Source organism: Mustelus asterias, chromosome 10, assembly GCF_964213995.1.
Source record: "Mustelus asterias chromosome 10, sMusAst1.hap1.1, whole genome shotgun sequence".
In the NCBI taxonomy this organism is placed as follows: Eukaryota; Metazoa; Chordata; class Chondrichthyes; order Carcharhiniformes; family Triakidae; genus Mustelus; species Mustelus asterias.
In genome coordinates this window covers 81,259,326-81,282,200 of record NC_135810.1, presented here as the reverse complement: position 1 = coordinate 81,282,200, position 22,875 = coordinate 81,259,326, and positions in this window count along the sequence as shown.

The window sequence follows — 22,875 nt, the reverse complement described above, 5'->3', positions numbered from 1 at the left end:
CTCCTTCCCTCCCCCACCGATCCCAACTGCAGAGTGGCAACGGGACCCCCCACCCCCACCAATCGCGCCCACCAGAGGCTGCATCCCCATCAGGCCCCTACCCCATTAGGCCCCACCCTGCACCCTTGTCATTGCCCCATGCCTGGTGGAGCAGTGACAAGGGTGACAATGCCCCGCTGGGCATTGGCACTTTGCCCTTTGGGCAATCCCAGGGACCTAGACTGCCTTTAAACAGCAAAGATGCGGTCACCCAGGCTTCACACTGCAAACCCAATAGGAGCAGTCAGTGCTCAACTCAACAGTTTGTGCCTCGCACCACATGATGTGAGCACACACACTGATTCATGTCAGTGGAGAGAGGTGATGGCCTAGTGGTATTATCGCTTGACTATTAATCCAGAAACTCAGCTAATGTTCTGGGGACCTGGGTTCGAATCCCACCACGCCAGATGATGGAATTCGAATTCAATAATTAAAAAAAATCTGGAATTAAGAATCTACTGATGACCATGAAACCATTGCCGATTATCGGAAAAAACCCATCTGGTTCACTAATGTCCTTTCGGGAAGGAAATCGGCCATCCTTACCTACTCTGGTCTGTAGCAATCCTGAAAGGAGAGTTGGAACTCCTGGAAATGGATCCTTGAGAGTAGAGCTTGGAAACACCTGTCTGGAAACCGGAGTCCAGTGAGATTGACTAACAGAAAGCAACGAGTGGGGGTAAATGGGTGTTTTTCTGATTGGCGATCAGTGACTAGTGGTGTGCCTCAGGGATCAGTGTTGGGACCGCAATTGTTTACGATTTACATAGATGATTTGGAGTTGAGGACCAAGTGTAGTGCGTCAAAATTCGCAGATGACACTAAAATGAGTGGCAGAGGATGCTGAAAGTCTGCAAAGGGATATAAATAGTCTGAGGACTGGGCAAGGGTCTGGCAGATGGAGTACAATGTTAGTAAATGTGAGGTCATCCATTTTGGTAGGAATAACAGCAAAATGGACTATTATTTAAATGGTAAAAGATTGCAGCATGCTGCTGTGCAGAGGGACCTGGGTGTCCTTGTGCAGGAATCTCAAGGAGTTGGTTTGCAGGTGCAGCAGGTAATTAAGAAGGCAAATGGAATTTTGTCCTTCATTGCTAGAGGGATGGAGTTTAAAAACAGCGAGGTTATGTTGTAGCTGTATAAGGTGCTGGTGAGGCCACACCTGGAGCACTGTGTATAGCTTTGTCTCCTTACTTGAGCAAGGATATACTGGCACTGGAGGCGGTGCAGGGAAGATTCACTAGGTTGATTCCAGAGTTGAGAGGGTTGGCTTATGTGAGAGACTGAGTAGACTGGCACTATACTCATTGGAATTTAGAAGAATGAGGGGAGATCTTATAGAAACATATAAGATTATGAAGGGAATAGGTAAGATAGAAGCAAGGAAGTTGTTTCCACTGGCAGGTGAAACTAAAACTAGGGGGCATGCCCTCAAAATATGGGGAAGCAGATTTAGGACTGAGTTGAGGAGGAACTTCTTCACACAAAGAGTTGTGAATCTGTGGAATTCCCTGCCCAGTGAAGCAGTTGAGGCTATCTCATTGAATATTTTTAAGGCAAGGATAGATACATTTTTGAACAGCAAAGAAATTAAGGGTTATGGTGAACAGGCGAGTAAGTGGAGTTGAGTCCACGAAAAAAATCAGCCATGATCTTGTTGAATGGTAGAGCAGGCTCGAAAGGGCCAGATGGCCTCCTCCTGCTCCTAGTTCTTATGTTCTTATGAGATCAGTTGGCTCACAATGTAATGATCATCTAGGGGGAATTTGAGGAGAAATCCACAGACGTTCAATTGGATGGCATCTGCCACTTGGGTTCTGAGTGGGCTTTGGCTGACCAGAGTTAGCCTGTTGAGCATCAGGGACTGTGTGTTTATTAAGAAGATGATAGCATAGGATTTATTTTGTAGCCTGTGCTATCCTTCATATCGGTGTATATTGGTGAAGATAAGTGCAAGTGAAGGAGTATTGCATTGTAGTCGAATATTTCATGTTTAATAACGTTTTTTTGTATTGTTAAAAGCAAATTGGTTCTCCTGTGACTCTGTTCCTCCTGTTTCCTCCGTGTTTGCAGTCTCTTGAGCCAGGGTTCCATTCTGGGAACTTCCTGTTTAGCAGTAACACCAACTGGGATTGTAATAGTAGGCCCTGGCTGGACCATACGTGTCCATTTGCTGGATATCTGTGGCATAGCATAACCGAGGCACAGTGGGCTCATGCTTCTCCGAGATATTTGTGGCATGGCATAGTAACTGAGGCATACTGGGTGAATGATTCCCCTTTATTTTGGAAGACTGTGTGCAAAGGCCCTCTCACAGACTAAACCGCTTATACTCTAATGTGTGAAGGATTAATGTGTCCTTTCACCACATTATTGAACTGCCTCTCTCCATGCAGGAGTGCATTGCCTTCTCTTCCTCTGCCTCGTGTTCATGCAGAGAAGAGGTCGTATAATGCCTTGGAGATGTCCTGCCATTTTTCTGTGAGTCCCACCATTTTCTTGGGGGGGAAGAACTTGTAAATCAGATTTCCTCGCTGTGACATCAGCCTTCTGAGAAATGAACCTATCTGGGCCTTCAGTTGCTCAGGAAACAAAAGCTAATTGGGAAGAATAAATAGGCTTAGAGATTGGATTTCAGTTTGGATCAAGAACAGACAGAGGGGCTCTTTCTTTTTTATTCATTCGTGGGACATGGGCATCGCTGGCTGGCCAGCATTTATTGCCCATTCCTAGTTGCTCTTGAGAAGGTGATGGTGAGCTGCCTTCCTGAATTGCTGCTGTCCATGTTCTGTGGGTTGACCCACAATGCTGTTAGGGAGGGAATTCCAGGATTTTGACCCAGCGGTGACTTTGGGTCATTTCAGTTGGCTTCCCCACACAGATTCACCAACCTGTGTGTGGAAGCCAGCTGAAAAGACCCAAATGTAAAATGTTGTGTGAGCCATGCAGGTATGCTGAAGACCTGGGTAGTTTTTAGCAGCTTTGATCATACCATGTAGTGGGGTGTTATTGAGTGGACAGCTGAAGGGGGCTCTGAGAATTCTACACCATCAGGACTTGTCATTACCTGGGTAAAGGAGGTTGGTGATAATCATATCCATTGAAATTGGATGGAGTAAAGCAGTTGTCGGAGGCCACTTGAGGATCATATCCTGTGTGACAAAGAATAATTGAATTCTACTGGAATAAGATGTGAGATTGGGACCGCATATGACAGGGTGGATGTGACGATGCTAGCCAGAATGCTCTGGCTGTTCACACCCAGAACTGCCACATATATGCTAAGAATGCTGCCTGAGAAAGCTTTGAGACTAATCTCGGTTACAAACATATGAATTAGGAGCAAGGGTAGCCACTCAGCCCCTCAAGCCTGCTGTGCCATTCAATAAGATCACAGCTGATCTCATTGTAACTTCAATATTCCTGTCTACCCACAATACCCTTTCGCCCCTTGTTAATCAAGAATCAATTTAGCTCTGCCTTAAAAATATTCAAAGACTCTGCTTCCATTGCCTTTTGAGGAAGAGAGTTCCAAAGACTCACACCCTTTGGGGAGAAAGAACTGTCTCCTCATCTCTGTCTTAAAGAAGCGGCGCCTTATTTTTAAACAGTGGCCCCAAGTTCTAGATTCTCCAAGAAAAGGAAACATCGGGCAGGATTCTTCGGCTGTATCACTCCAGCGGGATTTTCTGGTCCCGCTGCAGTGAACGGAGATTTGGCTGAGCGCCAAATTCTCCGTCCTCACTGGCAGCGGCAGTGGGGTGTGAACAGCCGGAGCATTCTGGCTCGCATCGTCACATCCACCCTGTCAACACCCCTCAGGATCTTGCAGGTTTTGATCAAGTCGCCTCTTACTCTTTGTATCAGCTATTTAAAGTGCAGTTAATGGGTTCTAATGGTTTAAATTTGCTCGTAAGTTTATGTTTACTTTAAATTTATTTTGGTTTGATTGTGACAGTAAAAGTTTTAAGAAGTGAGATCTTGTCCATTGGGCCTCTTCTGGTTATGATTGTTTGGGAAGTTTGGTTCTTTTCTGTTACCGGTCTCCATGAGGATCATAACATTCGTCTCCAATTGGTTCTACACCATTATGTGGCACTGTACCAGGGCTGGATGGTTTGACCTTAATTTTGTCCAAAAGTTAAGGTTCAATCACACTTTGACATTTAAAGAAATCAATGTTTTATATCGTTCCAAAGATGTCATGAGCCAGACATTTCCCTGGAGCTACACACACTCTGCTGCCAAAACCGTGCCAGGAGCATGATGGAAAATGATGTCAATGTGCATAAACGCTGTTTGCGATGAAATTGTGGCAACAGAACAGAAGCAACTCTGAGGCAACCCTAGAATGGTTTTTAATATTGAAGTATTGTTTTACAGTGTATGTATTGTATATGTTTAATGTACTTCTTGGCATGTTTTCTACTTGCTTGTGGAAAATTTCTGTGTTATTATTAAGTGCTACTGTAGCCAAGGGGCAACACAGCTAGGTGGTTGCATAACCAATTAAAGAGTTGCAAGCGATACAGATGCCTGCCGCCCACATCTGTGACTACCATTGAGAGACCATCTGAAGGCACTTTGGATTTATTGGCTACAGAAGCAGCAGATATAGAGTTCTGCCAATTCATAATTAACGGATAGACCATCCAGCTCTGCAACTGGTACAGTGCCATGTATTAGTATAGAATGGCAATGTGAATGCCAACACAGAATATAACAGTATAGCAATAGATCATTCAGCTCACTGCGGATGGTTTTTACTGTTTGTGGGGATGCAAAATACCATTGGAAGTTGGCTGCCCATTCTAGACCATGCCTGAATTTTCTTCCCCAGCCCCTTAATAAATGCCAGCAATTTGGTGCAATAATGTGCAAGTACTTCATTGCCAGAGATGTCATCTTTTGGCTGAGCTGTTAAGCACAGCTCCTGTTTGCCTGCTAATAGTGGACTTAATAAATACCAGAGCACTATTCAAAGAACAAAGATATTCTTCCCTCAATTAATATGATCCAAACCAGGTTAGCTGATTAGTTATTGTATAATACGAAATAAAAACAAAAGGTGCTGGAAAAACTCGTCAGGTCTGGCAGCATCTGTGAAGAAAGAAAGAGGGATTGGCAGGTGGGATCTTCTGACCATTTCTGTTGCTGGGATCTTCCAGGTTGTGAACAATGGGAAACTCCATTGACAGCGGTGGGACTGGAAGATCCTGCTGCCAGCCAATGGCAGACCGCCTCCGCAAAGCAGGCTGCCGGAGGCCCTTCAGGCTGCTGATAGTCCTTTATCTATTGCGATCAGCTGGGATTTACAGCAACAAACCTAGGAGCGCAACCTGACTCAGGATTCAAGCCTGACATTCACATACACTAACCCACCCACACACACATCTGCTAATGCTGCTGGCATCTTAGCCAACTAACCCAGTCTGCACATACCACCAGCCATTCAGCTATGGCAGGCACATCATCCAAATACAGTATCACACAATCACTGATACTCTGCCCTTTCTCTTCAAGGGGAAGATTATAATAACAAGGGGAGATCGAAGAGCAGAAGGCTGGCTGCAGGGGAGAGGTTGGGCCTCCATTATGCCATCCCCCGAGCCCCATGGAGGAGAAGATGGAGTCAGAGGCAATGCAGCCTCTGGCATTGGCACGACACAGATGACGGTGAGTGACAGCCTTCTCCACTTCTCAACTTCCTCCCCACACATATTGTGAGATGCAGCACCCTGGAAGCTGAAGACAATGTGACCATCCAACGCTAGCTTTACTTCCCACATGCCTTCCCTCACACCAACATTTTTCTTCTGATTTCCTGCTTTCAGACACCCAGAACTATCACATTTCCGGCCACACAAGCCCCAGAATGAGGGGGAAACAGAGCACTGTGATGCCTTTGTATTTATTCCTATTGGCTCACTGGAGCTATACTGTATTGATGTATGCACTGGGAATGATGTTACCGACCTAGTATGGGAAACAGCAGAGAGAAGCAGCATCAGTGAAAGCAATCACACAACATTAATAAAACTCCATTCATTTTCAACCAATGTCTGTCCCACGTCTCCAATACACAACTAATGAAAAGGCGCATTTATTGATGTGACACTCGCAGACAGCAGCTCAGGTACTGGCACTGTATGCACCGTGGATGCATTGGGCAGGCCTGCCAGACAGTCTGCTATCAAGGAACATGGAGGAATCCAGCTCAAAATTGGCAGAGGGTATTTTGTGGAGCTTCTCCACAGCCTCAACTCCATCTCCCTGTAGTGCTGCAGATGTGGAGTCACTGCAGCTGCTGTTCCCCCCCCCATATATGCTGCAGCCTTCGTGTGCACAATACAAAGGAGAGAGAGAGAGGGCCAGCGAGTGGGAGATAGAGAGAGGGCACAATGGTTAGCACTGCTGTCTCACAGGGACCTGAGTTCGATTCCCGGCTCAGAATTCACTACAACAGCTCCAAAAGCACTCCAGTGCTTCCAGATACTTTGCAAAGTTCCAAAGATTTACCTTAACCACAATCTAGGTGCCTGGCTCTTTAAAAAAGTAATTGCAGGGTCCACATTGCAGCATGATGATTGTGTTTTTTTCTGAATGAAGAACGAATTTATTGCTTGCGCATTCAGTGTACAAAGTTAGGATTCTTGCTTCACACCAACTGGTTGGGCTGTGACACCAGGACATCATCTGCCCCACACAGGCAGTGGCCCCTGTGTGTGTCTTCTTATCTTACTGGAATACCAAGTGGGGTATGGAGGAAGTGGCCAACGGCACAGGCGACACACAGAGAGGGGTACAAGGTTTCCCTAGAGCCGATTCGTACAAATGAAGAAGGTTATAGAGATAAGGGCGACGGAGAAGGAGGAAACATTTTAAATTTAAGGCACTGGGGAATCAAGCGTCAATGTTATTGATTGAACATAAGGATAATGGGTGAGCAGGACTCGATCTAGGTTCAGATATCTGGAGCAGAGCTTTGGATGAATACCTGTGAATATAGCAACTGATTTTGAGAGTTAGAGTCTTGTGCATGCACTATAAACCTCTCTGGATGCGTGTGTTCATAGAGGGTACTGGAGGGTCAGTGCAGAATACTTCCGATGCCGCTTGACAACCCTGTTGGATTATCTCCTCCAAAAGGCTAACATATGTGAATATTCCTCAGGGAATTCCATTAGCAGCAGTGAAGTTAGCTATAGGGAAAGGAGCGGCCCAATTATTATGAAGTCTCATGAAAGCATAAGTGACAAGAAAAAAAGAACAAAATGATAATGATCTAGAAGCTGATTAATTGCTATGCTCTGTGCTACTGCTAAACAGTAAGATTATTGCCTTACCTCAGTCTTTAGCTTGGAATAAAGTAGCCTCTTCTCGACCTCCTGTCAGCTCCTTGGAGTTGTTGGTATGCACTTCGCATTGCTGTGATATGTTATTGGACTTATTGCTCCAGTATTGTGTTATAGGAATGTCTTCATGCACTAAAAATGTAGTGTTTCTCCGTTAAGCAGTTCATTAATCACCTGGAACAAGGCTGCTAATTCGGACCTCTTTCAAAAATGCCGGTACACTCCACAATACGGCCCTGCAGTGTGTGATGTGCTTTGTAGCCCTATGGTATATCTTATATCATTTGAAGCTGATAGACAGTAATAATTTCTAACTAAGTGTAGTGTTCACTCAGTTAGAACTAAATAGCCAGCAATCAAATGTCACACTGCAAATTTAAATGCAAATTTCCCGACAAGGTAGGAAAATGTAGTTGAAGATGTATTGTGCCTATAATTTCAATTGTGAAAATCAAATCTCCACAAGCAGTTACTATATTGCTGTCATCATGTTTCACCACTAAAGTGTTTCTTTGCCCTGCACCAGGATGAAGAAGCGTTGACTTGCTCCCAGATCTTTGGCAATGCTCTATAACTCTCATCTACTCAGAGATGTGAGAGCAGTCCAGTGTAACGGGCCCAGTGATTATCCATCCTTCCCTGTGAGCATGTCCATTCATCACCTCCCACATAGCCCACATGGTCATGACAAATTCTTCTGAAAAATCCGCAGCAGGACACCTACACAAGATGTAGAAAGGTGCTTTGGGTGACTCCACTGAGCTGCTTACGACTTGTTCGGGAATCGTTGGATAACATCAAAATTAATTGGGGGTGCTTTAATGTGGAATGGGTTTGGAGGAAGGTGATTTTGGGTTTGGGGGTGGGGGGATGGGGGTGTGGTGGTGGTAAAACAACCAAAAATGCAAGAGGGTCAGCAAGTGTTTCCCACTCACTGACTTACATGTTTAAATCGAGTGAATTAGGCTGCTTGTGTGAGAGGTCATGATGTGGAGATGCCGGCGTTGGACTGGGGTAAACACAGTAAGAAGTTTAACAACACCAGGTTAAAGTCCAACAGGTTTATTTGGTAGCAAAAGCCACACAAGCTTTCGAGGCTCTGAGCCCCTTCTTCAGGTGAGTGGGAATTCTGTTCACAAACAGAACTTATAAGACACAGACTCAATTTACATGAATAATGGTTGGAATGCGAATACTTACAACTAATCCAGTCTTTAAGAAACAAAACAATGGGAGTGGAGAGAGCATCAAGACAGGCTAAAAAGATGTGTATTGTCTCCAGACAAGACAGCCAGTGAAACTCTGCAGGTGCACAGGAGAGGCAGGTTGCCTACCAACATACACTAATTACTCAACTAAACCCATACTTCAATTCACTTTTACATTTAATGGGACATCCACAGGTTTCTCTGACTTCCTCAAATCCTGTGATTATCCCTCTCTCCACGTGCACAGTTTGTACCTGTAAAGACTTGATTACCTGTAAAGACTTGCATTCCAACTGTTCTTCACATTTCGATCTGTAATTATTTTGCAATTGTGTCTTTGCCGATATATGCCGTGTTTGTGAACCTGCCTCCATTCACCTGATGAAGGAGCTGTGCTCCGAAAGCTCGTGATTCCAAATAAATCTGTTGGACTTTAACCTGGTGTTGTGAGACTTCTTACGGTGCCCACCCCAATCCAATGCCGGCATCTCCACCTCATTCTTGAAACCCGTCAGTGAAAACAAGATGAGAACATCATGGTAATTCTGCGGCCTGAATCAAATTATAGAAATGCTACAATAAATGCTTACTTACAGCTGCTTTCTTTAGTGAGTGTTCGCTGAATCACAGCAGGATGGGTGGCATTTTGGCTGTCGTAGACTGGATCACCAACAAGCATCAATACGACTAGCACCAGAAAGGCAGTGTGCTCTTGAAATGTCTATATCTGGGCATCAGTCAGAAAGCAGGGGCATCAGCAGCAGAGATGGCATTAGAAACAGGTGGCAACAGTTATGGGGTGGTAGGGGAGAGCAACAAGATTTCCCAGATGGTGGAGCACAAATAGAAACATAGAAACTAGAAGCAGGAGTAGGCCATTCAGCCCTTCAAGCCTCCTCCACCATTCATTTTGATCATGGCTGATCATCAAATTCAATATCCTGTTCCCCCCATCCTCCCATATCCCTTGATCCCTTTAGCCCCAAGAGCTATATCTAATTTCTTCTTGAAATCAGACAGAGTTTTGGCCTCAACAACATTCTGTGGTAGTGGATTCCACACATTCACCACCCTCTGGGTGAAGAAATTTCTCCTCAAATCAGTTCAAAAAGGTTTACCCCTTATCTTCAAACTATGAACCCTAGTTCTGGACTCCCCCACCATTGAGAACATTATTTCTGAATCTACCCTGTCTAACCCTGTTAGAATTTTATAAATTTCTATGAGATCCCCTTTTACTCTTCTGAATTCCAGTGAATATAATCCTCACTGACTTAATCTCTCATCACATGACAGACTGCCATCCCAGGAATCTGCCTGGTAAACCTTCGCTGTACTCCCTCTATAGCAAGGACATCCTTCCTCAGATAAGGATACCAAAACTGCACTCAGTACTCCAGGTGTGGCCTCACCAACTGATCTTGCCCCTCAGCGTGTTATTAAACATGAACGCCACGGACCGCTGGTCCGTGATCAGGGTGAACTGTTTTCCCGCCAAGTAATGGCGCCAGTGCCTGACGGCCTCCACAGTGGCCTGGGCCTCCTTTTCCACCGCTGAATGCCGAATTTCGGGGCCTTGGAGGGTGCGGGGAAAAAAAGGCGACGGGCCTGCCCGCCTGGTGAAGTGTGGCGGCCAGGGCGAAATCAGATGCATCGCTCTCCACCTGAAAGGGGATGGACTCATCAACAGCGTGCATCGTAGCTTTCGCGATGTCGGCTTTTAGTTTATCAAAGGCCAATCGGGCCTCTGGTGTTAGGGGAAAAGAAGTGGACTTGATGAGCGGACGGGCTTTGTCCGCGTAATTGGGAACCCACTGTGCATAATAAGAGAAGAAGCCTAAGCATCTTCTCAGTGCTTTTGCACTAGTGGGCAGGGGAAGTTCAAAGAGGGGACGCATACGGTCTGGATCAGGGCCAATGACCCCGTTTTCCACCACGTATCCGAGGATGGCTAAACAGCGCGTACGAAACACACACTTCTCCCTGTTGTAGGTCAGGTTCAAGCGAGATGCAGTGCGTAGGAAATTCAGGAGATTTGTGTTGTGGTCCTGCTGGTCATGGCCGCAGATGGTGACGTTATCCAGGTACGGGAAGGTAGCCCACAGCCCGTTCTGGTCCACCATTCGGTCCATAGCACGCTGGAAGACCGAGACCCCATTGGTGACACCAAAGGGAACCCTGAGAAAGTGATACAAGCGACCATCCGCCTCAAAAGCCGTGTATTGTCGGTCTTCTGGGCGAATGGGGAGTTGGTGGTAGGCAGACTTGAGGTCTATGGTGGAGAACACCCGGTACTGCGCAATCTGATTGACCATGTCAGATATGCGCGGGAGGGGATATGCATCCAGCTGCGTGTATCTATTAATGGTCTGACTATAGTCAATGACCATCCGGGGTTTGTTCCCACTCTTGACCACCACGACCTGCGCTCTCCACGGACTAGCGCTAGGTTGTATGATCCTTTCCTTGAGGAGCCGCTGAACTTCAGATCGAATGAAGATCTGATCCTCAGCACTGTAACGCCTACTCTTAGTCGCAATGGGCTTGCAGCCTGGCACAAGATTCTGGAACAGGGAGGGTGTGGTAATCTTCAGCGTCGAGAGGCTACAGGTGCGTTGGGCAATTTGGAGGCTGCTGTTCTCCCACTGAAAGCGAAGGGAGTGGCCCACTGTACTGTAGGGTTACACTCCTCAAGTGGACCATGAAGTTTAGTCCGAGAAGTATTGGCGCGCAAAGGTGTGGCAACACCAGGAGCTTGAAACGCTCGTAAACTGTGCCTTGCAAAGTTAAAGTTACCACGCAACTCCCTAGCACGGTGACAGACCGGGACCTTGATGCCATAGAAATTGTCTGTTTGACAGGTTGAATCCGGAGTCCACACCGCTTCACAGCGTCTGGGTGGATAAAACTCTCAGTGCTCCGGCTGTCAAACAGACAATAAATCAAGTGGTCGTTTACCTGAATGTCCATCATAGACTTGTCAAGTCTATGAGGCTTGGCCTGGTCCAGGATGATCGACGCCACCGTTGGTTCATGAGCGCCACTGCAGGCGGCTGAGATTGACGAGGATGACCCGTGCTGGTCGTTCGCGGTCGGTGCCGACCAACATGGCCGCTCCCATAGGTCGCACGTGGGTGATGGCGCCAAACTCAGCGACCCCTGGTGGTCACACCTCTCCGACTCCGTCGACCATAATGGCGTCGTCCTGGCCTCGCATGTGGACGAAACCCTCGACGATGCCGACGACGAAGAACTGGCCTCTGAGGAATCGCAGGCCGCACTGCTGTTCCGAGAAGCAGATTTAGATCGGCATACTTTTGAATAGTGCCCCTTCTTACCGCAGGCGGAGCACAACACAGCCTTAGCGGGACACCATTGCCGAGTATGCTTCGCTCCCCCACAGAAGTAACACCGCGGGCCGCCCGGAGCTTCTGCCGTCATCTGGTCCGAGTGTGAGCACACCATCACACAGCTTTTCGAACCCGAGGGACGAGGAGGGATCAGCGACTGCTCCTGCCACATTGTCTCCACGTGGTCTTCAGGATACAATACTAGGCTTTTGGAGGCCGTCTCCAGCATCTCCGCTAGTTCTATTGCCTGGGTGAGGTCAAGATTACCTTTCTCCAGTAGTTTGAGTCGGATGTAAGATGATCCGACTCCCGCCACAAACGCATCCCGAGCGAGGTCGCTCATATTCTGCTCTGCCGACACTGCTTTGCAGTTACAGCCCCTGGCTAGCTGTAGGAGCTCGTTCGCGTATTCCTCCATCGTTTCGCCGGACTGCCGTCGTCGAGTGGCTAAGAGGTAACGAGCGTGCATTTCGTTGGGCGGATAAATATAACGCTTCTTAAGAAGCTCGAGGGCCGTTGTGTAGTCGGTGGCCGCACGGATCGCGAGATAGACAGTGTCGCTTACCCTCGCATGAAGGACCCGGAGTCTGTCATCATCTGTGGTGACCGCTGCGGAGGCTGCCAGGTAGTCCTCAAAACATTTCAACCAGTGGTCGAAGGTGTGAGAGGCGCCCGCCGCACGTGGATCCAGTGTAAGGCGTTCAGGCTTCAGTATCTGCTCCATACTCTCTATATCGTTTTTTTTTTCGACGAGAGTTTATTTACAGCAAATAAAATTGATGCGCGTTATCACACACGAGGCTTGAGATTCTCAGGAAATAAAGGCTTTTATTTGCTGTAACAATGAAGCTACTAATTATATACACAATCCCAGACTGAGGGGTCCCAGACAGAGCAGAGACCTTTATACCTCTCCCAGGAGGCGGAGCCCCACTGGGATGTACCACAATAACTATAATACAAGGTGTAACAGTCCAACCCTAACCCCAACAGCAACAAGTAGAACAACCCATCCCTAACCCCAACAGCAACATATATACATACTTGTAGTACTGGCCAGACCCTGGCTCAGTACTATCTAGTGGGAACCAACGATGGTTCACCACACCAACACCCTATACAATTGCAGTAAAACATTCCTATCCCTATACTCAAGCCTCTCGCTATGAAGACCAACATACCATTTGCCTTCTTTACTGCCTGCTGTACCTGCACACTTACTTTTAGTAACAGATGCAAGAGGATTCCAAGATCTCGTTGAGTATCCACCTTTCTCAATTTACACCCATTCAAGTAATAATCTGTTTTCCTATTATTGCTACCAAAGTGGATAGCCTCACATTTATCCACATTATACTGCATCTGCCATGCAGATGCCCACACACTCTGCCTGTCGAAATCACGCTGAAGCATCTCTGCATCCTCCTCACAGCTCACCCTCCCACCCAACTTTGTAACGTCTGTAGATTTGGAGATAATACATTCAGTTCCCTCTTCCAAATCATTAATATATAATGTGAACAGTTGGGGACCTGCGGAACTCTACTAGTCAATCAGAAAAAGACCCATTTATGCAAACTCTTTGCTTCCTATCTGCTAACCAGCTTTTTATCCATCTCAAGACATTACCTGCAATCCCATGTGCTTTAACTTTACCTAGTACTCTGTTATGTGAGACCTTGTCAACAGCCTTCTGAAAGTCTAAATAAACCACATCCACTTGTTCTCCTCAGTCAACTCTACCTGTCATATCCTCAAAAAATTCCAATAGATTCATCAAGCATGATTTCCCTTTAGTAAATCTATGCTGACCTTGTCTGATTATACCACTGCCTTCCACATACTGAGTCATGAAATCCGTGATAATAGACTCTAACAACTTCCCCAGTACTGACATTAGGCTCACTGGTCTATATATAGTTCCCTGTTTTCTCTCTACCTCCCTTTTTGAATAGCAGGCTTACATTAGCTACCCTCAAATCTGTGGGAACTATTCCAGAGTTCAAAGAATTTTGGAAAATAACCAACAATGTATCTACTATTTCCAGGGCCACTCCCTTAAGTACTCTGGGATGAAGGTTATCAGGACCTGGAGATTTATCCACCTTCAATCCCATCAATTTCCCCCAAAACCATTTCTCTACTAATGCTGATTTCCTTCAGCTCCTCACTAAAACATGTTTCTCTCAGCACTTCTAGTACATTATTCATGTCTTCCTTTGTGAAAACTGAAGCAAAGTACAAATTTAATTCCTCAGCCATTTCTTTATTCCCTGTTATGAATTCTCCTGTTTCTGACTGTAAGGGGTCCACATTTGTTTTTGTCAATCTTTTTTTCTTTACATATCTATAGAAACATTTACAGTCAGTTATGTTCCTTGCTAGCTTACTTTCATACTCCGTTTTTCCCTTCTTAATCAATCCCTTGGTCCTCCTTTGCTGAATTTTAAACTGCTCTCAATCCTCAGGCCTATTGCTTTTTCTTGTCAATTTGCATGCTTCTTCCTTGAATCTGATACTATCTCTAATTTCCCTTGTAAGCCATGGTTTGGCCACAATTCCCTTACCATTCTTGCGCCAAACAGGAATAAACAACTTCTGGAGTTCACCTATTTGTTCTTTAAATACCTGCCATTGCCTGTCCGCTCTCATTCCTTTTAGTAATGTTTCCCAGTCCATCATGGCCAATTCATGCCTCATGCCATCATAGTTACCTTTATTGAGATTCAGGACCCTGGTCTCACAATCAACTACATCATTACCCACCTTGACAAAGAATTCCACCATATTATGTCACTTGCTCCCAAGGGTTCTCGCACAGCTAGATTGCCAACTAATTCTTTCTCATTGCACAACATCCAGTCCAAGATGGCCTGCTCCCTTGTTGGTTCCTCAAAGTATTGCTCCAGAAAACCATCCTGTATACACACCAGAAATTCCTCCTCTGTTGTACTGTGTCTAATTTGACTCTCCTAAACCATATGCGGATTAAAGTCACCCATAATCACAAATGTTCCTTTCACACATGCATCTCTGATTTCCTGTCTAATGCTTTTTCCAACATTACCACTACAGTTTGGTGGTCTGTATACCACCACCACCAATGTTTTTTGCCCCTTGCTGTTTCTTCACGCAACCCATACAGATTCCACATCATCTATGCTAATACCTTTCCTCAATATCGTATCAATATCATCTTTAATCAACAATGCAACTCCACCACCTTTTTCTTTCTGCCTGTCCTTCCTAAACACTGAATGTTTAGTCCCCGTCCTTGCTCACCTTGGAGCCATCTCTCTGTAATGCCAACAGTCTCATACCCCTTTACATCTACCTGTGCAACTAATTCATCCATTTTGTTTTGAATGCTCCGAGCAGTCAAGTACAAAACCTTAAGGTGGGCACTTTGAATGTTTCTCTTCCCTTTCCTGCTATTTTTTACTTGGCCCTTATCTGATCCTGGCCCTTGATTTCTCTGCCTATCTCTTTCCTTATTCTCCTTACTATCTTTTCCTCTTGTTCTAAATTCCCCCTGCTCTGAATCCTTGCAAAGTTTTCCATCCCCCTGCCATATTCGTTTAAACCCTCCCCAACCACTCCAGCAAGTATCCCCCCAAGGACATCAGTCCCGATCCTGCCTAGGTGTAACCCGTCCTGTTTGTTTAGGTTCCACCTCCCAGAAGCGGTCCCAATGCCCTAGGAATCTGAAACCCTCCCCCTCACACCATCTTTCCAGCTACGTATTCATCCTGTGTATCAGACTGTTTCTACTTTGTCTGGCACATGGCTCAGGTAGTAATCCTGAGATCACTACCTTTGAGGTCCTATTTTTCAGCTTGCTTCCTAGCTCCCTATATTCTGCTTTTAGGACCTCATCCCTCTTCTTTTATCTATGTTGTTTGTACCAATGTGTACAACCATCATTGGCTGTTCACCTGTCCGCTTCAGAATGTCCTGCAGTCGCTCTGAGACATCCTTGACCCGAGCATCTGGGAGGCAACACATCATCCTGGAGTCTCATTTGCGGCCATAAATGCATAAAACAAGTGACTGATATCTTGTTTGTCAGGGTGGCCACGATGCCAGCTTCACATGTGATGTCAGTCAAATTAAGGAGGTTCTTGGGTTGTGTCTCCAGCTAACTACCCCCAGCTTCAGGGCATCACTGACAAGCCATTGACATGCTTAGGATCTACACCAGGTATCTGGGCAGATGTGAAGGAGTCCTTCATTACAGACTGGCCAGGGTCTCTAGAATAGACACGGTGTGGAATGATCTGTACAATATTATGCAGCAGGGAGGTTTGGATCTGCAGGAAGAATAAACAATAGAGCTCACTTTGTCTTCAGATGTTTTTGAGGAGGAGAAAGGAGAGGAAAATGACAAAGAGGAAAGTGATGAGGGCAATCCACCACCAACTGCTCTCTCTCTCTCTCCTTTGTGTTCTGTGCTCCCTTCTCCTTCAATAACAGAAAGCACTGACCCATTACCGATTGTAGTGGCATGAATTCACCCAGTAGATTCAGTGCAGGCACTATGGGTGGCAATGAGAGAGAGGTAGGAAATTGTGTATGTGTGAGAGGAGTGGCAGTGATGGATGGATAGATGAGGATTTACATGCATCGAAAGAGAAGATGGATGTGTGTGCAAGGTAAGTGGGTATGAAGAGAAATTTGTTAGGGTAGACTCAGGAAGGCAGAGTGATGGGTTGGAGTGATGTACACAGCAGGATGTAGATGAAAGTACTCTCTCCTAACCTGCTTAAGTTATTAAAGCTCTGAACAGAATCAATGAGCATGCCACAAAGCTCCTACAGCTAAGCTCTTCAGTCACCATCAGCCATGACTTTTTCATGTCGACTGTAAGCTTCTTCCTCTCATTGCTGGTGGGGAGGATATCTCTACAGTTCTTCATTGACCCTACCAGTACATTACTGCAGCCTTAATGCAGCCACCATGCAACATTTGCCCATCTGGAGTCACATAGAATCAGAGAATCTCTACAGTGGAGAAGAGGCCATTCAGCCCATCAAGTCTGCACTGACTCTCTGACAGAGTATAAACAGACCCAGGTTCTCTCCTCCATCCTATCCCTCGAATCACACACACTTACCGTGGCTAATCAATCTAACCTATACATCTTGGGGCATTAGGGGTCAATTTATCATAGCCAATCCACCTAACCTGCACATCTTTGGACTGTGGGAGGAAGCCGGAGCACTGGGAGGAAATTTACACAGACATGGGGAGAATGTGCAAAGTCCACACAGACAGTCACCCAAGGCCAGAATTGAACCTGGGTCCCTGGCACTGTAAAGAAGCAGTGCTAACCACTGTACCACCATGCCACCGTCACTCCTTCTCTTGGCTTCTTGCCAACACCAATTTTCTCCAAATTCCACTTTCTGATTTTCCCTTTTAAATACAGAATCTAACTGGTTCGAAAGAATTACACTATGCTAATGAGATTGCATCATATGGGCTCTCACCACCCAGCTGAATGGGAGACCAAACTTAGAAGTAAAATGATAATGAACTGCCTTTGTTCAAAAGCCACTGGGTTTCCATGCGATATTAGGCAATTTGCTCTCATTGTACCACCAAGTGAATAGGGGGCTGGGGCAGGGGGTGGGGGTCGGGGGGGGGGGGGGGGGGTGGGGTGGTGGAGGGGGGAGTCATGAGATTCCAAAATGTTAACTTTAATCTTTTGGGGTCTTAACCAAAACAGTGACTGTGTTTCTGGCAATTTAATCGATATTTATTGGTTCATCAGAGTCAGTACAAAGACTCGGCTTAAACACGTATCATTATAATAGTATCCATTTGGTGCCTTGCCTGGATGTAAATGTTCTTCCTAACAGGTCCACATCTGTTTAGATCTTTAAAATATTTCTAGTTATTTTAGGGGGGAATTTCAATTGCCCCACCCAGCAGGAATCAGGTGGGGGGGGTGGGGGGGTGGGGCGTGGGGGCGGCAGTTAAAATGGAGCGGGTGAAATGACCCATTTTGGTCCCAGTTTTAAAATAGTCTCTTTTTCTGGCTTACGAGCTGCCTGTCTGAATTAGACAGGAGCTTCATTCATGAGTGTAAACATTAATCCAGCTTAACCGTAAGAGAGCAGGAAACCTGGCCACCCCTGGAGCTACAACCACATTGATTTCTGTGGACGTTCAGCTTCAATATCTCTGGAGTGCAGAGTCAGAAGACCAAGCAGGGGTGAGCTAAAAAAAAAACTTGGCCAGAACAGCTTTAAAAATCTGTGTTGTCAGCAGCAGTCAGAATTGCCGTTCTAAGACGCACTGTGAATAAACCAAGTCCCAAGTCAACGCCTGAACATCAGGCTGACCTCCGATCGAATTTTTTAAATTAATATTCAGCGATTAAAAAACCCAGTGGAAGCTGGGAATTAATGGTTTCATGATAGGGAAACACTTAGATACTGCGGGGAGGCCTCTGGGCAGCAGTGGCACAGTGGTTAGCACTGCTGCCTCACAGCACCAGGGACCCGGGTTCAATTCCAGCCTCGGGTCACTGTCTGTGTGGAGTTTACACGTTCTCTCCGTGTCTGCATGGATTTCTTCCGGGTGCTCCGGTTTCCTCCCACAGCCCAAAGATGTGCGGCTTAGGTTGATTGGTCATGATAAATTGCCCCTTAGTGTCAGGGGGACTAGTAGAGTAAATACCTGGGATGGTGAGGATCGGGCCTGGGTGGGATTGTGGTCAGTGCGGGCTTGATGGGCCGAATGGCCTCCTGCTGCACTGTAGGGATTCTTTGAACAGAGGTTGATCCAGGGAGACGCTGCTGAAAACTTAAAACACAAAAATAGCAACCGCCATTACTGTGGGAGACTGCCAAAACCAACAAGCATGGGAAACCCCATTGAGAAGAAGCATACAGCATCTCCCTCTTGGATTTCCTAACAGCTATACACACTTGTAATTTTAAATGACCTTGGATCAAAAATCTACCTCACCAGATCAGTTTGGACTCTTCCAAAACTGGGGACGTTGAAGAGAGAGATTGTTTTAATACATGGTTGTTTCAGGCCTAAATCAAAAGACAGAAGTTAAACAGGTTAATGCACTGATTTATTCAGTAGGTCCAGTAGCCGATGATAAAATAGCTAGATAAGGAATCAATGAATTCTCAACAAAATTTTAAAATCATTTGACACACATTTTAATTTGAATAGTAACCAGATCCTTGAAAGAGCAATGTTTAACAAACATGTCCAAAAGCCAAGAGAACCTGTTGACTCCTTCATTAATGAGCTGTACAGAGTGGCTCAAGGCTATGATTATGGTGACCTGAACTCAGATCTAATCAGGGACAGAATTGCTGTCAGAGTGGTGGATGATGCATTCTCAGATATGCTTCGAGCTAAGGAAGATCTGACTCTTGAATTGGATTGGCAGACAATTGAAAACCTGTTAACAACACATATCCAATTTAAGGGGCAGACGTGAGCCATGGTATAGAGCTGTCCATTTGGTAAAACAAGAGAGCAGGGACACTCCAGGCCAACGGAAGCAATACTCTAACTGACCACAAGGGGGTGGATGATCATGGCCACACTGTAGAACTGAGCAACCCCAAAGGGTGTGAACAATGTCTGGCAGTCCCAGCACAATGTTTCAATTGCAATTGCATTGAGCATTTTGGAAAACTATGCAAAGCAAACACAACCAGACACACAGATGATCTCATGATGATTCACAAGATCAATGTACCACACCGAGCGAAAATACAACCATGTTCCTTAGATGAGGTCAAAGATCAGGTACTTTTATTTTAGAATGCGGACATCTCAGTTAAAGGTCATCTCACAAACTTTAAATTGGACATGGGAACCAATGTTACAGTCCTATCAGACAAGGAACTATGGCTGAGGGCCTTCTGAATACAAATGACAGAGTATGGGCCCCGAGGAATCCAACTTGTGGTTATTGGCATGATTCTGGAACTATTAAGATATGGTGGCAAACAAATCTTTGAAGTCATGTATGTTATTTGTAACCAGCCTTTTTCTTTTCTGAGAAGTGGTCCTGCCCTGAACCTCCTTAAGACAGCAAAATATACCAGGAAAACCTCTGTTATCACTGACACAGTTACCAAGACTCCCAATAGAAAAAATAATCTTGACTGGGACTTCAGCCCTGAATTGTCTTCACTCTGCAGAGCCGGTTTGTCCATTTACTTTGCAGAAGCCAGAAGCTTCTCATTGATCAGACCAACACTCTGATGGATACCACGATGCATTGAGTGGAAGACGGCTAAGAGATGAACCAGAAGCAAGAAGATCCTTAACCTGACTTCTGTTCATAAGGTACTTCCAGACATCAAGACACAGACACTGCAACCTCCACCAGCACAAAGAGTTACTCAGACAATGCTGGAACAGAGAATCAGCAATCAACCAACCAACCACAGCACACTTCAGTGAGGCAAGGAAGCAAATCAATGAGAACGTCTTTGAACAGAAAGCTAAACTGCAAGGTGAGCCCAGTGATAAGTCTTACCCACACAATAGGAAGAGACATTTTCCATACCAACGTGCGTCGTGGCAAACCACACATAGGAAGGGAAACAGAATGAGCAGTGCAGATGAGCTGCAAGGTCATTCACCCCATAGATAATGGGATAAACCAATGAACATCAATAACTAATGTCCTCGAGGAAAGGAAATCTGCCATCCGTACTTGGTCTGGCCTTCATGTGACTCTAAATCCATAACAATGTTGTTGACTCTTAACTGCCCTCAGAAATGGCCTAAAAAGCCATTCAGTTCAAGGGTAATTAGGGATGGGCAGCAAGTGCTGGTCTTGCCAGCGACATGCCCATCCTGTGAAAGAATTAAAAACCCAGTTGGGGATTTGAGGAGCGGTTCAACTCCAAAGAATGAAAAAAGAGAATTGAGATCAACTAACCAAATGCCAGAATGAACAAATTCAAAACAACCTGTCTTGAGGGGACGGCACGGTAGCACAGTGGCTAGCACTGCTGCCTCACAGTTCCAGGGACCCGGGTTCGATTCCCAGCTTGGGTCACTGTGTGTGTGGAGTTTGCACTTTCTCCCCATGTCTGCGTGGGTTTCCTCCAGGTGCTCCAGTTTCCTCCCACAGTCCAAAGATGTGCAGGTTAGGTGAATTGGCCATGCTAAATTGCTCCTTAGTATCCCAGGATGCTTATGTTAGAAGGATTAGCAAGGTAAATATGTGGGATTATGGGGATCGGGCCTGGGTGGGATTGTGGTTGGTGCAGACTCAATGGGCCGAATGGCCTCTTTCTGCACTGCAGGGTTTCAATGATTCTATGAATCTCCTATTCAATAAGATTTACCCTGTGCAACAGAATCTATCACTCCTTCAACTGTTATAAACACAAGGTCTGGGACAATTATAAAGCCTGCATACTGCCTAAACTTGTAAACACAGAGACTTGAGGGGCTCGAAAAGGATAATAGAAGTAACATAAGTATGTCTGGTGAACAGAAATGCATTGTAAATACATTGGATAAAGATCTGGAGGAGATCTAGTATAAGGGTCTGGCATAGAAAGGATTAATTTGGGATTGGTTATAGTTCTGCCCACGAAGTGATGTAAAGGGTCGCATGACTTGAGTCTAGGGGGCAGTCTTGAACTGGACAGAGACATGTGTAGAGGCAAGCATGAGGACAACTCCTAGCTTAGACCATATACTGTTTATATGTACAAAGTTACTAGTAGTTAATAAACACTGACTATTAAACTATACAAGACTCAATACCACTTCAAGAGATCTGCTGGGCTATACACATCTTGCAACAATTTTCAGCCCCAGCATTAGAGCATGGGGCTAACATTGGACTTCAGTGGTTAACACAAAATGAGCTATAGCAAATCAGTAGCTCATTTTTCACTCCACTCAATTTGTTTTGCCATTGGCCCATCTAGTCTGCACTGACTCTCTCCAATAGAGCATCTTACTTAGACCCTATCCCTGGAACCCCATTTACTTACACCTTTAATCCTCCTAACCTACATATCTTGGGACACTAAGGGGCAATTCAGCATGGCCAATCCACTTAATCTGCACATCTTTGGACTGTGGGAGGAAACCAGAACACCTGGAGGAAACCCACACAGACACGGGGAGAATGTCCAAACTCCACACAGACAGTCACCCCAAGACCGGAATCGAACCAGGGCCCCAGGTGTTGTGAGGCAGCATAGTGGAAAGGAAAATCGGGCAAGGTGTAAAATGGGCTGAGGACTCACTATTGCCTATTTTGCTTGAAATTAATTTCAACCCCTATTTTCTAGATTTGCTTCTATTTTTCATTCTAACGTGTGTTGCTTGATTTTCTGACACACCAGGTAACTGGATCATTTTTAATTTACATCAGTGCTGTTGTCTCTCAGCTATGATACGTAAAAGCAATTTGTCAACTGCTCATCCTTCTCCTCAATCCACACTCATCACTCTTCAAATTAGTAATTGCTTCCTCTCCTCAGTCTGCTGATCTTCTCATTCTGTAATTTATTGCATCAGTATTCAAGAATCTGACTGTGATAGGTAATTCCATCACAATCAACCTCCCTCATTCCTTTTTCAAATATGTTCCCTTTGTTTATACCACTTAACACTGCTGTTATTTTATATTGCTTCAATTGTAATTTGATTCTGAGCTTAATTTTTGTTGTTCCTTCCACATTTTACTTCAGACTTCCATCAACACAAGCTCTAATTTGGCTAATTGCTTTACATCTTTTTTTACTGCTTCAATAACCAACTAATCAAAGGAGACATTTGTCTGACGTTTGATGTTAGCCCTTCCCCAACATGTCAATAGTCACTGACTTCTTATCGCGCTCACATTTAACAGCAGTCAGCTGAACTCTTTTAAAGCACCCAGTCTATCTCTGAGATTCAAAT